At 30.9% G+C, this 18,600-nt stretch overlaps 1 pseudogene; it reads right to left on the bottom strand.

The window, feature by feature from the left end:
- Nucleotides 1-2,926: 2,926 nt before the first annotated feature.
- LOC136973087 (sterol carrier protein 2 pseudogene) lies at nucleotides 2,927-15,365 on the bottom strand (annotated as a pseudogene).
- Between the last annotated feature and the right edge of the window lie 3,235 nt (nucleotides 15,366-18,600).

The following is an 18,600-nucleotide window of genomic DNA, read 5'->3' as shown; positions in this document are numbered from 1 at the left end:
ACAATTGTTCCCGTCTCCCCAATATCATCAGCTAGAGCTCAATGAATGGTTTTCCTAAAAGAACTCATCAATGACGTCAGTACTTCTAAAAATGGCATCTGCAAGATAATCTCATAAAGACTGGCATCCAATCTAAACAAGAAATTATTATGCATAACATAATTTATTATTATTAAATAATTGGGTCACTTCAATGAAATTAAATTTACAGATAAGATTTAGTGAGAAACTTTTAAAAACACGTAAAAAATAACGATAATTCCAAGGATACTAAGAGAGATAATTAGATTTGGCCTGTAACGGCTCATTTTTTTTTGAGCTGGTAAAGGTGGGCCACAACCTAAAACATTAAAATGTAAGGTCATCAAGCTTAGAAAGCCGAATCTTCGAGGACACCATTCTTAATTAGAAGTGGACAAAGTTAGATAAAACGTTTAATAACAACTTCTCACAAGATACACAATGGTGTTTTAATCAGTTGTGTGTCTATCACGTCGTATATATATATATATATATTTGAAATAAAGATACGAATAAGATATAAAGTCGCATTTAAATGCCAAAAGGTCATTCATTATAAACAAAAATATGAATTTTCCAAGTTAGTCGTACTTCAATGTTTTAGATGAATACTTGATTAAAAACCGGTTTTCACAGAATTCGGTAATTTTCAGAAAATTATTCACGTTCGTTCACCATTTTGTGGTGAATAAAAAATAATTTAAAGAAAAATGAAGCGCAGCAAACGTTAAAAAAAAGGAGGTGAAAGCAATTTTTTAAACTGGGGAAAGGGAAAAAAGTTTAACTCTTAAGTAACTATATATAACCTGTACATTTAACTTTCATTATCAGTGCTGCTTTTCATCAAGACACTGAACTTTTCCTATTCTTGTTTTAAATTTAGAATTATAATTATACTTTTTAAACCGTTTTCCCTTTCAAAATAGGACAAATTTCTTTGTTATGACCCATTTTAATCATACGAGTTTTGTGTTTAGTGCATTTCAATGACCTTCCGAACATTGCTCTTTGATAAGGAAGGCTCTTATGAAATTCTCTTAATAGAGCTTGAAGAAATAACTTCAATAGATTACTTAAACCATTTTTATAACGTGATTTAAGATAAATTTACTACAAAACATTTGAAATTCCGTATATTAATTAATATCTTAATAATAAATTGGAAATAAATGAGGAAAATCTAACGGGAAAAATTGCAAACAGTAATTTAACAACAAGGATAATACATGTTAACCAAAATTACTTGAAATAAATCACTTCTTTTACATAAGAATTGTTGCAAATGACATTTTAATGACTGTTTAATGTAATAATTTAGAATGATTTATATAAAATATCCTCAAATTTATCCTAATATAATTTTATATTTTTAGGAATTTAAAATGTTTTTGAACTTTACCATAAATACTCAATGTTCTGTTAATGAGAAATCATCTCTCATGCTTTCTAGACACAGTTACTGTTAGAAACAAGCTAACTTCTCATCATATTCACTTATGTTGTGTGTGTACATAAATTTATTATTATACTCTTGCTGTTTCTTAATATCTGTAAGGGATTAAGAGGCGTAGAACTTAAAGGATTCGGTTTGTGTGCATTCTGAATAGACACTGATTAATTGTTTAAAATATAACACCATTGTAAGTGAGGAAAAGTAAGAGAAGAGTTTAACGAACCATCAATGCTTTTGATACTCAATATCCGAATCGAAATTTTGGCTTAATTTCAATACTTAAATATTAAGGAGGAAATATATTTCAAAATTTTGATTTATTTATAACATACAAGTTTGTCTTTACAGAAAATACAAAACAGAACTTATTTCTTTACATTGTCAGATTGAATATGTTCGACAAATTGTGTGTGTATTTATTATGTACAGTACGTAGACATTCTTTTTTCTTATAGTATAACCGAGAAATAATGCCGACGTAGCCGTGGATGGCACGAATGCAATCGGTATTATGTGCCGTATTTCCGTTTCGGTTAGAGTTTAATTGCCACTCAAAGTGCATTCGTAATCTTCTTTTCGGCACCAAGAAGCACCCACAAAACGTGCGGTGTCGTTAGCTACGCCGCGAATCAAATATACAACATCTTTGAGAGTAATTTGCATTTCCGATTTTTGACAGTTTACTTTAAATGAAAATCTGCACTCGCTAATTTGTGTGTTTCTCATGCAAAAAACTAATCAAAATTAATTTAAGACTCGCTCGAATAAATGCGGTTATCAAATTTTATCATTTAAATGTAATTTAACTTTGCGGAATGATAAAGTGATAACTATAATGAATAAAATAATATATATATATATAATATATAGGGTATTCAAATAAAGAATAAAATATTAAAAATTATAAAAATTTAACAAATGTTTTAAGTATCAAAGAATATATAGAGCTAAGATTGTTAGTATATATTATACTAAGAAAATTAAATGAAAGAAATACCTAAGAGGAAAATGTGATTGAACTCTGAGTAAATTTCTGTGTAAAATATTGAAAAAGAATTTTTAATTTCCTATTTTTATCCTTAATATATTCTGAAGTAAATATTTCGTTACTAAGTATTTAATAATTATACTCCAAAATTTCAAAAGAAATAATAGTAAATCATTAAAGAATTTAAGATAATGTTAATTGTTTATAAAATTTAATGACTAGATCATGTATTTATAGATTGTAAATGATCTCATTTCTCGTATCTTATCATTTAAAAAGAAGAAAATGTGTAACGTGTATAACAGTATAGTATATACAAAATTATATTCAAAAATTATCCTTAAAAGTAGGCTAATGTTGCTATTCCGTTAAATACGGTATAAACTGTTAAAAGAAGCTGAAATTTTAAATGTTATATTTCAAAGCATATGACTAGAGGGGAAGAAAGAAAGAAAGGCAACAAATTGGTCACAGAAATGATCATCTATATTAAATCTATAATTTTGACATTAAATTAGCTAGAGGTAAAAGTTTCATTAATAGACTTAAACTGCCTTTTATCTGAAATTGTCTGCTCAGAAAAGCAGACTGGAAACTTCTTTTTCCTGAAAATAGATCCATCAGTAAATCGTCGGTTAACCTTAATTCCGAATCGGCTTTTACGTTCAGATCATTGCTAACATCCATTTTCCCATTTTTGAATGTAATTGCCCACCTTTTAACTTTTTTATCTTTTCCCGTTATTCTAAAAGCTATGGTACCGTTTACTTTTTCGAATAATGGTTCTCCTTCGAGCGTAGCTTGTTTGATGCCTTCAAAATATAAGTCGGATTTAAATTCCGGTTCCCGAGGAGTAACGTCGAGTTTACTTTCGGGAATAGTAGGAATGTTATCTTGAAAACCGAGTCGATACAGAGCAACTACTACTGCTCCTCCTAATCCAATGTTATGCTGAAGAGCTATCTTAGCATTTGGTACTTGTCTTTTTCCAGCTTTGTTTCTTAACTGCCAGCAAAGCTCGGCACATTGTGCCACGCCGGTGGCACCTAATGGATGTCCTTTAGCAATAAGTCCTCCGCTAGGATTTACTACATATTTTCCACCATATGTATTGTTGCCCAGTTCTACCATTTCAGCTCCTTTTCCTATATCACACAATCCTAGAGCTTCGTATGTAATTAATTCGTTAGTCGAAAAGCAATCGTGAAGCTCGACGACATTTACATCTTTCGGCGATATTCCCGTCTTTTTATATAATGTGTCTATTGCATTTTTTGTCATATCAAATCCAATCATCTTTATACAACTCTTTTCCTTAAAAGTACTAGGTAGATCAGTACTCATTTCCATGCCCAAAATCTCTACGGCTTGCTTTTGCAAATTATGTTTGAGAACAAAATCTTCGGAGACTAATACGGCAGCAGCAGAACCATTTGATACTGGACAACATTGTAATCTTGTCAGAGGTTCGTAAAGGGGAGGAGAATTCAAAATATCTTCTAGTTTTAGTTCTTTCTTTGCTTGGGCATAAGGATTATTTTGTGCATGAGTATGATTTTTTAAAGCAATTCTTGCAAAGTGTTCAGGTTTAGTTCCATATTTTTCCATGTGCTCTCTACCAGCTGCTCCAAACATTTGTGCAGTTATGGGAGAAGCTGTTAGTTCGTGCATGTCGGTAAGTATTTGTAAATGATTCTCTAATGGATTAGCACGATCAGAATATTGTGCCTGTAATGCACCTCTTGCCATTTTTTCAAAACCGACTGCTAGAATGCAATTATTTAATCCTCCTTCTATCATCTGCTTTGCTAAAAACAATGCCGTAGAACCGGTCGAACAATTGTTATTCACATTGCATATGGGAATTCCTGTCATTCCGATGTCGTACAAAGCTCTCTGACCACACGTGGAATCACCATACACGTAACCCACATAAGCTTGTTCGATTTCACGATAAGTAATTTTGGCATCTTCTAAAGCGTCGGAAACGGCTTTTGCAACTAACTGAGGATAATCGTCGTAAGTGGAATCTGGTTTCACAAACGGTGTCATTCCTACTCCAACTACAAAACAACGACGCTTGACTGCCTTTGCGGGAGATGTATTATACATTTGGGTGGCCATTCTTTCAATTTTTACTCCTAAATAGAGAAAAATCATCTCATATTAATTTATACAAAATTAACATATAAATTATAATTTTGATTATAATTTTAGATCAAAGTTAAAGCAATATAATGTTTAAAAAATGTAGAAATAACTTTTACATATTAAAAAATATGAAATATAATTTATTTTCAATTATTAATATTAATAAAATGGCTAATGACTGGCTACTAAGCAAATTAAAATATTGAAAATATAAAATATTTTACACATTTTTCTTAAAGGAAAGAAGTAAAATAACGAAAGCAGGTTAAAACAGTAGTACAAGTCGATTATTTTAATCAACATGTTCATTATTCAAGATAATCGCCATTTATAGTAACATGTTTCCTCAAACTTGCAATGCATGGAAAAAACAGTTTCCTTTTATCTCTTCCTATACAGAAATCTTGAACTTCAGAATCCAACAAAAAGCACTGGCCTTTCACAGGGTCAGTTTTACGACAACTTATGCTCAGTTATGCTCTATGCTGCAGGTAATTTTATAACCTCCATGAATGGAAGAAATTCTCATTCTAGATAAGAAATTAGTGTCCTTTTTTCTGAGAATTATCAATTTTGAATGCAATGCAATTCTTTTTTTAGCATCTAATTGCTTTTTCTATGATCCTTATTGGGTTATTGCTATGGCTGGGACTGACTTTTCAATACATTTCAAGATCAGAAATTTGATGGTGCCAGATATGGGCTGTAAGGAGGGTGTGGAATATCTTGCAACTTCAAAATTTTAAGTGTCTCCTTTTTCTTATTACGGTGTCTTACGTTATTATAGTGCAGAGGTAGGCAAGCAAGAGTTCAGCGGGAGCCGAAATGTAGGTTTTGCAAAATGCATGGGAGCTGCAGTTCTGTACTGTCATGGCGGATAGTACGGTAATACCCCGTTCGCACCAAGCATTTCAATCTAGATTGTGACCAAGGTCGGTGACTATGCCTTGGTGCGACCTCTCTCAACCGTTTCAATCTCTACTGAAACAAGATTCAATCGCGATTGACTCAAGAGAGTTCTTGAGACTAGATCCAGTCATAAGAGAGATCCCACTATCCCACGTGTGCAATAAAATACAAGATGGCGGTGGAATACGTGTCAGTCTATCGACAGAGAAATACAAAAGATACTGTAATAGCCGGGTTGTTCTCAAGCAGACTGCCTGTGCGAACAGCATGACGTTCGACTAGCAACAGTCACAATCCAGATTGTAGATAAATTGAGATCGAAGTGAGTCGTGGATTGTGCGCGAACATATTATAAGGCATAGAAGGATAGGCTGTCCGCCATCTGAGCCGAGAACTTGTTTTAAAAAAATAGATTTGATATGTCTATTTAATTTATTGCACCAACTTGGAAATAAATTACTAAATATTACATATTTTCACAATATTGTGGAAATAAAATTGTAAAAATAATAATAAAAAGCAGAAATTGACACTTTCAGCAAGATCCACAATTGCCCATATCTGTTATAGTGCATTATTATAGTGCAGCCTTATTCTGCAAATACATCTCTAAAGTGCTCATAAGATTTCATAATACTCCACTGAATTGATCGCTTCTCCTTTTACATACAACTTTCCAATGCTAAAAGTTCAATAACTAATTAAGTCTATATAAGGAATGAGGAAACACGTTTATATTTAATTAATGTAACTGCACAGCAATCATAACACAATGAACTGAGACTTTCCACAATAGTAGACACTAATGACTACTAAATGGTGGACTACTTTTTATTTCTTTTGAGAAAAATTAAATAAAAATATTCTGAATTTATTTATTTCTTTCATATCTCCTATATGTTTGGTTTCAGTAGAATGGAATAATAATTTCTCAAACCATTGGGTTGGTAATGTACTATGCTAGCCAATAAATAATTGTCCTGGTTCATTGACTAGTACGTATTTAGATTGAATACTTTTGTAATGTTTTTGTACTAGCGACCAAAAGGAAATAATTCAATGCCAAATTTAACAATTTGATATTTCTGAAATAACCGTGTTATAAAGTTTCTCAACTTTAACTAATTTAAAAGAATTTTTATAAAGAAATTATTACATATTACATATACTGTAGAACTATCAGTAAATTGTAATTAATTATCACTTGCTATATTAAAAAAAACTCAATAATATATATTAGTTATATAATCAATTGTACGTACATGTGTACGCATGTTTTTCTACCATACATTAAAGTTATAATTTGAACTATTTAAAGAATATATATACCCTACGTTCTGCATCTAAGTTTTGTCGATCTAGTTGAAATCTATTTCTAGAGTATTATTATTATTATTTTAATAATAAATAAATGTATTAATTACATCATTTCTATACATTGAATTTGACTAAGCAAGAATTGTAATGATAAAGTTTCGATTACGATAGCATTACCGACGATTTAAAGTCATATGTCGGATAAACGAAAACAACGCTCCGATTTTTTCCTCGATATTTTCATTAACATATAATAATAAATATGCAAGTTACGCCTTTTGCTTTGAATTAATTAAAACTAATAATAACTTCTGCTCAAATTCACGGTAAAATCAATAGTTTGGATCTAATTTTTTTTTGCAATTATTAACAACTTGCAAATTTTATACAGATAAAATTTCGAAAATACAGATATCAGTGACTTTGTTCTGCAAGAAATATTACATAATATAAATTATTGCTGAGCTAATTAAACAGATACCTTTAATTTCTAGACTGATAAATATATAACCACGGAATTAAATGTTCTAATTATTTAAAAACTCAGTTAAACAGCGCTCACATACATTCTATAGTTTACAAGTGACTAAATAAGTTGTATGTACGTATCATGTGTATTTATTCTGCAAAATTTTTGTTTATTTTAAATAAATGTTTAAAAACCTATAATGATTTAAAAATTGCTATTATTATTTTCTTTAATATAGTGATGTAAATTTTTATGTAAACAATGAAAGGACAATTTTAAAACAGACAAAAATCTTTGAGGTTTCGGTCGTAAAAATAAAAGTTTTTTCTTTTATAAGATAAATTTAATTAAGAATTGTCATAAGTTTCTAAATATACGAGACGAATGTAATTAAAAATACCACTATTCGACGGTGTTTGGAAGGATACGTAGCGGTCCAAACTAAACCAAATTTTGTATGCTTCCAATTCTGGATGCGCAGAAAAGATTTCTGTACAGAAAAAAAAAATTAGCTCCAAAACTCACCACAATGAGACTTGTGCTGCAAGAGGCAAAAAAGTATATACAGTAGACCCCCTATAACACAGGTTCATATAACACGGATTCGTATAACGCGGCGAAAAACTTGCGATCGGGTTCGTATAACATGCTGAAAGAGTCTCGTATAACACGGTAAAACGTCATCGCCGACTCTGTCGCGACGGGATTGGTCAAATCTGGACCAATAGCGGATATTGTACAAACCGTCGAGTTTAAACGAGCACTGGACCTACTAAAAAACATTTATTATTCAACGGCCATAAAAATTATATTTTTATTAATGATGTCTCCAAAGTTAAGTTATTTTTCTGTGAAAAATTTGCCGATCAGGAAAGACGCATCCATCGTATGACGAGCCGCTCTGCAACGAAAACAAGCTTAAGCAATGGTGTCGTCGAACGGTGCACACTCGGTAAGTAATCCTACAATTTTTTGTTTATAGCATAGTTTATATGAATTATTCCCAAAAAGTTATACGTGATTAGGAAATGTTGAGTCAAATTAGTCTAGAATCAATTATATGGAAGATAACCTTTCAAACAGCTGTAGCTCCTAAACTGCACACGTGCCGGGCTGTGATTGGCTCATGTATTTAAGTGACTCGTACAACACGGATTCATATAACACGGAATGTATCTACAGTGTTATAGGGGGGGTCTATTGTATCTCATTATGCATAATGCATATGTACTATTCAATTTTTAGATATAAACTGTTTATGATACGTAAAGTATCATTTGTATTACTGCAGATTAATAGTAAATGACACCTTAAAAAATTTTGGTCAAGGTCTTTTGCTGTTTGCACTGCCACAATCCCATAATGGCGAGTTTTGGAACTACATTATTTCAATGAAAATCTTGCTCATATATCTGAAAACTAAACATGCGAAGTTTGGTTGAGTACTGAGTGTTGCATATCCACTCAGTGTTGAATAGGAGTAATTTAGTTACGATCACCCTGTATATATTAAAAACAAAATGTATTAATCACTTGTTTGAGGACTAAGACAATTTATAGGTTTATATGATGTTTAAAAATGAAATGACACTGTACTTCCGTAGAACTGATGCATTTAATAAGGAAAGTTACTAGAAAATTATGAACATATCTATGTAATTTAAAATTAATTTATACGTTCTACAAAAACTAAGATCTATCTATATATATATATATATATATATATAAGGAAAATGTACATATTAAACCTATTTAGTAAAACAATTTTGGAAAGATGGAATAAACAAAATCATGTGTATGTTTTTTTTTCTTATATCATAAGAACAGCATAATCTCAGCAATTTTTTCTTGAAAATTATTAACAATGACGTCATGTTTCTGTGAAAGACAATAAAAAATGAATTCAGCTGGTGACGCGACAAAAACACAAATACTTTAAGTTTCATGTTCTATTCAAGCCTTGAATTTCTTTTACCCTAACACCACTTGGTATTTACATTAACTCCACTGTGGGTTGACGACAACTATCGCAAGTTGCTGGTCTTTTTCTCTTCCTCTCTAAACTGAAGTTTCCACTCCAAATCTGACAGACAAACTAACCAACAATTCCATCAAACTCTTCTTGTTCCACATTCAATGCTCAAAACCTTAAATTTACTTAACAAAACTTCCACAGGATAGCTCCTGGATCCTAACAGATGTTAAAGGATTTTAAGGAAAATTACAAATTTTTAAATTCATTTACTTATAAATAATAGAAAATTATAAATAGAAATCTCTACATACTTTTTTTCTTTTTATTCTTCAACTTTACCTTTTGAAAATAGTCAACCATAAAAATAATTTTAATTTTATCTTTAATGCTCTCTTCTATTATTTAGAATAGGCATAGAAAAGAGTTGGAGCTATAAAGAAAAGTTTTAAATATAAGTTACGTAATAAAAGAAACTATACAATTTCCTAACCTTGAAATTTACTTCTTCATTATGTTTGACAGAAATGATTAAAATAAATTATTAATGTCAAGTCTACATATATTAATAAATTATAACAGTATGAAAATAAATGGAGTAGTCTGACAAAATATTATTTCCTTATATTGTTTAGTAATTAGAAATAGTAACTCACATTTTTTACAAATACTGTATATAAATTGGATATTAAGGCACGTATTTATTTGGAATAGACTTGTGATTTCTTAAAATTTTATTTATATGAAGATACATGAAAATGATTGAGCCAGAATATAGGAACTTTTTACCTTTTGAGCCTTTCATAACTAATACTAAAACAAAAAAATCAATTTATCATTGAACGTAAGTTGGTAAAGAAGAGCCGATTAGCAAGGTCCAGGTCAAAATTTTAAATGCGAAAACGTGTACGTCGGACATTCGGCGCCGCTTTCCTGTAAGCCTAGAAGTTTGACAATGGCGTTTGGAATGTCGAGCATGATTCCACTGACTTTCCAAACACCGTTGTCAAACTTCTAGGCTTACAGGAAAGCGGCACTGAACATCCAACGTACACGTTTTCACGTTTAAAACTTCGGCCTCAACCTCACTATTGAATCATCCTACATTACTTCAACTAGTAAGAAATTATAATTGTTATAGCACTAGTTTCCATGTTGAATACTAATTTACACTTATTTACTTCCCAGTTCAGTTTACTTTTGATTATGTTGATGTTAATAAATTTGACAGTGACACATAAGCTGATAAACTCTCTAGCCTAAATAAATAGCTATTGATACCCCAGTTATCAATACCAAGCCCTAGAGTGGCAACGGATTTAAGCTAGAATATAGTAGTCTTGAGCAACGTGTGGCCCGCAAGGTCCCGATATATTGGCTCTATGACTTTGGCAACATAATTTTATTTTCCCGTTTTCTGCTATGTGCAATCCTAATTAACCCGATATTCGTAATGAACACTCAAACTAAACTCGACCAGTAAAATATGACAATAAACTATATATTATTTTAGTACTTAGTGTACTGGCAGTTATGGTTGGTACTCGGCAGCTTTATGGAATTGTTTTAATCTTTTCCTTCTGATAATTCAAACGGAGTAATAATTGAAAAAGTCTTTTTTTTTATATTCTTAAAACATATTACAAAATGAAGCGTAACGCTTTCATTAATATTTAGGTCAAATCCAGGAAGCAGAGTGAAAAGTGCATATATACACATATAAACTCAAAAATACTTCAATCTTAAAATGAAAATTGAGGACAATCTGTTGAAGAACAGTCACTATGTATTCGCTTTCACTATTTGAGAATACAGTTTAACAAATGACCTTTCTTTTTAAGCTACTTTGTTACCAAAACTACTACTTAGAAAAATGCATTTTTAATTAATAATACATACTTTAATTTATAAATGAAAGATTAACTGTTAAGAATTACTGAACTATTGAACTAAATAAACTATGAAAATAATCTTGACAAAAAAAAATATTTAATTGAAGCTTCTTGAAACTGTACAATTGTTAATAAGTGGTACTCACTATATAAGTGTTTAACTGGTTAATATAGTATTTTAATACAAGTAAAACAACTTCAGCTTTACTCTATGAATAAATATTTACAATTAACTAACATTTTGAAGTTAATTTACAACTTCATCAGGTTTGGGGAGAGAGTGTAAAACGCATGCAGGAATTTTAATTATTTAAATATATAAACAAAAAACATAGAAATTACCATTAAAATATAATAATAAATACTAAAATGCCAGAAAAACTTGAACAGCAGTGTAAAAAAATCTTTATTAATGTAATGTTTTTCATCATATTAATAACCTTCCTCAGATCTACAAACCACAAATTGAATGATTTAGATATGCAAATATAAAAATAGGACGAGGTCATTGATTATAATCAAAAATTTTAGTTTATTACATTTTTGTGCTTACATACAAGGTTTCTGACAATTAATTTCTACTGAAGCAGTAATTGTTTAAATGAAATAATATATATGAAACCTTACATTCATATGTAACTAACCTTTTAAAACATATTTCACTAATAAAATGACAAATTTATTGTGTTGTAAGATCACTGGAGATGCTGGTGTATCTTTTTTGCTAATGTGTTATTTTATTAACACGCAAATGATATAAAACTGGAAAATTAAAAAATGTCTCTCTCTCTTAATTTGTTTTTTATTCTTTAATATCACAGACTTTATAGCTTTAAAATACATAAACAAACTAACATTCCAGCAAAATTCTTTAAATTACTAACATTTAAACGAAACCAGAACGTCCAATTTTCGGTTTATAAAGAATCAAATTTAAGAAATGACCAATGGCTTTTCACAGAACACGTTTCAAGAATTCAAACCATGTGAAATGTTACAACTTTCTAATAAATGGAACATTTTAAAAATCTAAAAATAAACAAATTATTTATCTATCTTTATATTTTTAATTAAAACAATAATAAATAAAGTAATAAATTATGTACCAAAACTCCAGCAAATATCTGTTGGTTTGTATGGAGAACAAACAGTCTGAGCCACCATTGTCAGGTTATGTTTGTTTATTTCGCACTTGGAAGTTGTTTCAAGTTTGAAAAGCAAACATAACCTGACAATAGTAGCTTAGATAGCTAAAAATGTTTGTTCTCCATACAAAATTACAGATATTTGCTGGAGTTTGAGTACATAATTTATATGAAAGTAAATATATAATGATTTATAACTGGTAATAAACTTAATAAAGCTGCACTAATAAAGACAATCTATTAGTTAAAATATGACTAATACAATGTTTATTGTTAATGTCATAACCCCAGAATCATCCTTACTGATTAATGAACTCCGTATATTGACTTCAACGTGTTGTATATACTTTCTTTATCATTAAAGTTTATGCACCTGTTCAGAGGCAAAATATATATCCAGTTATATCGATATTTTTAATTCTGATAAATTTTTACAAATTTCAAACCCGATTCAAAGGTGGCTAGATTACCTTGACTTCCCGAAACATTGGAACTGAAAATACATCTACCCTATGAAACTAATAGATGCATTATGTATATTTTATTGAGTTTTTATTCGTCTTAGCTATTGCGTATTTATATATTAAATTATTTTAAACTTTTTCACTTACATTTATTTTAAAATAAACTCTTTTGCTAATTCTGAGTTCTATTAAATACAGTAATTGTTTTGAATTTTCTAATTTCAAAAATAAAATATCAGACAATATCTTTTCACTATATACAATATATGTAATAAGATAACTACATTTTATGAATTACGATTTTAAAATACTTCCTGTTGATACGCATACAAATAGTCATTAAAATGTTTTTTTTGTATTCAATTACATGTACTATAAAATATGTTTTCATGTAAAAAATTTCAAGGTTTAAAAATTCTCTCTTCTTTTATTTTATACCATAATAAAGTATAATAGTCGTTTGCCTATATTATATAAGTTAGCTAACGTAAAGTAATTTTTCTCAAAACTTTTTAACAAAATTAAAGTTAAAAATGATAAACGAGGTGCTAAGAGTGACGATAAATGCAAATCAAAGATTTACACAACTGTTAATAAATAGATTAATATCGTACGATAAAATCTAAAAGCATAAATTATATAAGAAATTTTCGGATTGGCTTATCATTTTAAAACAATGTTAAATTGAATTAAAATGGTTTTATTACTACATTGATTAAGTTAGATATTAAATTAAATATTTATTGATAGCTACATACATTTAAGAATCAGTCAAACGAACGAATCTACTTTACGTATAACTTGATTAAACTATAAAAATTCACCATATATTATCACACTATCGTTAAATTATACATATCATTGAATTCATTTCAAAAACACCTAAACTTTCACGACTTAGGAAAGAATACGCGTTTTTTTTACATCTAATTACAGTATTTTATAGTAATAGCACATTAAATATCATAGTTTCCTCTTTTTATATATAGAGATTAATCCGTTACTAAATCTGATATGCATCTACATTCATTTGTATTAACACCGATGCATGACGGCAATTAAAACTCGGCATCTTAATGTCGAATATATGTAACATTAAGAATTTTATCACAAGGAATGCAAAAATGTTAAAGTGTCAATTAAAAAATATAGAGAAATTTTGAAATAAAAGAAAAAAAAAAAAAATACAAATCACTGTATTCTTATCTATACAATCAAATGAATTATTAAAGAATAAAAGCGAAAGAATCAAATATAATTACATTCTGTATGAATAAAATTATTAATCGAGTATGCTATAAGAAAGATAATACATAGACAATACTTTTTAAGTTTCCTTCTACCGAAAAATAATTTTTTTTCTGAAATAATAATACGTACGAGTACAACAGAATAAAAGTAAAAGTACTAATTCTAAATTGATTTTATAAATTTTAATTCCAAACAATTATATAATCTAACGTAAAAATTCTTGCAGTTTTCAATTTAAATAAAACCACTTTTATCAGATATTTACTTTATAATTAAATGCAAAATAAAAAGTGAATTTCTGTATTACTGTAGTTATCAATTCAATTTTCGGGCAATTATATTCGTTAAAGGTAACTCTAAATTAAAATTTAGATATTTACGGCGTGGCATCGGCAAGCGGACCTACGATTTTTCGTTTATAGCACTTTTACATGGGTTGCCCCCAAGAAATTCCGTTTTGGAAATGTCTATCAAATATGTGTCAAAAAAATAATAAAATAATAATAATAATAAGAGAAATGCTCCTCGGTATGTAATGTAAATAATTACCATTTATAACAATTAAAATAACATTTTTAGCATTACATCTAAATCACTTACCGCACGAATTAACGACAAATGATATAATTATTTTGTATTTGTGCGATTTCTGCATTAATTTCTGCAATGGAATCAATTCGTCATTTTGATGTAAATAAACTAATCTTTTTCCTCGATATATCAATTCAAACAGCCTAAACTTTCAATTTTTTCAATTCTTAGGAGTAAAATTATCTCATTGTGTATAAAAATGAAATTATATTAAATATAATGATAAAAAAGTAAATTAGAAAATAAATGCATTGTATTATTTATTACCAGTAAAAACATTTCATAGAAACAAACTTATTAAAACTGAAAAATAAAATAAAAATATGATGATGTTTATCAGTTGAAATGATCTTTAGATAAAGGAGATAATGATGTTATTTAACTCTAAACATAATGCAGCTTGTGACCTCTGTGAAATAATTAAACACAGTATCATATACAGATAAGTGTTTCCATGATGAAGTCAAACATCAAAGGTTAATTTTTAAATATTTAAATTTACATTCATTAATGCACTTATCAAAAATATTAATGCAATTATCAAAAATATCTAATTAAATAATAGAATGGAGTACATCTTACCCGTCTCTGTAATTGGATATCTTTGACGAATATGTATTTAATAAGGAAGGACGTAGGGAAAAAGCTAACGAGACGTCATGCAAGCACACACCAAGTGCTTAACGAAAGTGACTGAACATGTGCACCAAGAAGACAATAAACGCCACCTGCTGAAATAATTCAAAATTATAGTGACGTCACAGTAAATAATCCAGGTTTTTGGCCTTGAATGAGGAAAAAGATATTTATAAATTAATTAAAACGCTTTATGCTAAAATCGAGTTAAATGTAAATGTGATAATAATTTAAAAATTATAATAAATAATTTTTTAATAAAATAATAAAAATAATAATTTTTTTTGTGCCCTACTTCATGCTTGCGTTTAATTATAACTAAATAAATAATACAAAGATAATAAACAGTAAAAGATGTTAACAATTAGAGAATAAAAAAAAAATTATCGTTAATTAAAGATTTTTTTAAAACGCTTTTCGCCCCGAGGGCACTAAGAGGGCCTCTTTTAGTAAGCCCATTATGGGTTCGGCCAGGCCCACAATGGACGGGTGGTGAGGGACGGGCTCGACATATCCGGACGGACCAACCACCCGAATTTGTGTAAAAGTTAAATGATCTCTAGCTTACGCTTTAAGGCCTTAACCTTTCTTCATTTCTTCTTTCCCTGCTATTATATATAACTGAGAGAAATTATGAGATCGCTCAAAAAATGACACCCTCTAAGATTTTTACATTTTTGGGCTCATGGGCCCGACATATTCAAAACTGCCCATAAAAAATTCCTGAGATTGTTTCGCTAAAATTACATTCCAGTCACCCAAAGATGTATACAGTAGACCCCCCTATAACACGGATTCATATAACCCGGTTTCCTATAACACGGCGAAAAAATTGCGATCGAGTTCTTATAACACGTTTAAAACGTCATCGCCGACTCGTGTCGAGACAGGATTGGTCGATTCTGGACTAATAGTGAACGAGCAGCCGAACTACTTGCCGCTGTCCACCGCCAGGCGTATATACGGAGAGTTTAGGCGGGAAAGTATTTATAAATTTTTATAGTTTTTGTGAAAAAAACATTTACAGTATTATTCAACGGACATAAAAATTATATTTCTGTTAATAATGTCTCCAAACTTCAGCGAATTCTTCTCAGAAAGAATAACTTATCAGGAAACGCATACGCCGTTCGATAAGTCGCTCCGCGACGAAAACAAGCTTAGGCAATGGCGTCTTCGAATGGTGCACGCTCGGTAAGTAATCCAACAATTCCTTGTTTATAGCATAATTTATATGGATTATTCCCAAAAAATTATACGTGATTTGGAAATGTTGAGTCAAATTAGTCTAGAATCGATTAATTTTATGGAAGAAAACCTTTCAAACAGCCGTAGCCTCTAAACTGCACACGTGCCGGGCTGTGATTGGCTCATATATTTAAGGGCTCGTACAACACGGATTAATATAACACGGAACTTATCTATCGTGTTATAGGGGGTCTACTGTACTAAATTAATTGCCTAACTAAATAGTTCATTCGGCCTTCGGTTATCTGACGGTTCAGGCTACAAGATTATCGCTTAGTGCCTCATGATTTTAAATTAATTAATATTGTTTTTATATAGAAGGGCCTCTTATACGTTATAGCTTAAGGTTACAATGAATAATTAGATATTACAGTGGTATAGACTTAAAAGTTATATTGCAATTAAGGAAAAATCTTTAAGTAGGTTTTAATGTATCTGTTCAGTAAACTTCGATAAAAAGTCTAATTTTTTAAAATATTGTTTTTATTTCTTTAAGTTGTTCTTGTAGTTAAACTATGTAAAATTATATCACATACAAAAAATATAATTTTTTTTTTTTTAACTTTTTCTGCCCTGTGGGCACTAAGAGGGCCTCTTTTAGTAAGCCCATTATGGGTTCGTGCCAGGCCCACAAATGGGGCGAACCCGGGTGGTGAGGGACGGGGCCCGACATATCCGAACGGACCACCCCCGAAAAATTCCTGGGATTATTCGACCCGTTCGGATTCGATCCCGGGTCCCCTAGAGCAGTAGGCTGCCACCTTGACCGCTCGGCCATCCGGCCGTCGAATATAATTCTATTAGAAAGAATGCTGTTGTACATACTGAGAAACGGAGCTGAAAACTTTCCTGATCTTCATAATTAATTGTATAAGTACGACTGGAAACATCTTTCTTTATTCTTAATTGATGATAGCAGAAATCCCCAGGAATTTTTCGGGGGGTGGTCCGTTCGGATATGTCAGGCCCCGTCCCTCACCACCCGGTCGCCCCATTGTGGGCCTGGCCGAACCCATAATGGGCCTACTAAAAAGAGGCCCTCTTAGTAACCACAGGGCGGAAAGAGTTAAAAAAAAAATTGATGATAGCAAACCTCATTGAACGGCCGGATGGTCGATCCGTTAAGGTATCGTTATACAGATGTGGGGAACCCGGGATTGAATCCAGTCGAATCGATAAACCACAGGAATTATTCGAGAGATGGTTCATCCAAATATGTCACCTCGCCTCCCGGTCTCCATTGTTGGACCTGAACGAACGTATAATGTGCTCGATAAAAACAAACCCACTTTGTGATCCTACAGGGCGGAAACAGTTAACAAAATAAGCAAAAAAGCAGACCTCATTGTTTGTCAAATGCATAATATCGTGCCTAATAGCATACGCTAAATGAATTGACTTTTTTTTTTACTAAACATTGTTGATTTTTTAAAATTGTCAGACCAATTCTTGAATTCAAAATGTATGTAATAAGAATAAATAGTTTGATTTTATTCGTATAAGTCAACGCGGCACATGGGCGTACTTCCGAGATGTCTTCTGTGGAAAAGAGTAACTTGCTTAGACGTTACTAATGTGAAGAAAACCCACGTTGAACAGGCGCGAACACACAACTAATTACCAGTGTTCAGTGGGTTTATTTATTCGGTGGGCCGTAAGAATAAATGTGGGAATGAAATATATTCTAGAAATATTTCTGATTTCTCTTGCCGGGTGAAGTTACTGACAGAAAATAATTCCATTTGAAGCGACGGAACCGTCGTCATGGTCTTACCCTTCTCCGTGGGTTTTTTGCTTGTCCAGAAACCCCGTAATATCCACAGCATCCACATTACGGGAAAAACTAGAATCGCCCCATTTCAACAACAAAAATGTCCATAATGTATTCGAAACTTTGTCTAAAAGTGGTTGACGGAGCACGCGACCATGGGCACACAGCCAGCCAAGAAAAGACGTATTTACACAGAATTACATAGACGATGATCACCACAGCGCGAGTTAACACAGACACAAGCGGCCGGATGGCCGACGCGGTCAAGGTGGCAGACCACCGCTCTGGGGACCCGGGATCGAATCCGAACGGGTCGAGAAAT

Source organism: Centruroides vittatus, unplaced genomic scaffold (assembly GCF_030686945.1).
Source record: "Centruroides vittatus isolate TY-2023 unplaced genomic scaffold, ASM3068694v2 contig_3084, whole genome shotgun sequence".
Lineage (NCBI taxonomy): Eukaryota > Metazoa > Arthropoda > Arachnida > Scorpiones > Buthidae > Centruroides > Centruroides vittatus.
Note: the sequence above shows the minus strand (reverse complement) of the source record. Positions and strands in the feature narration are given on the sequence as shown.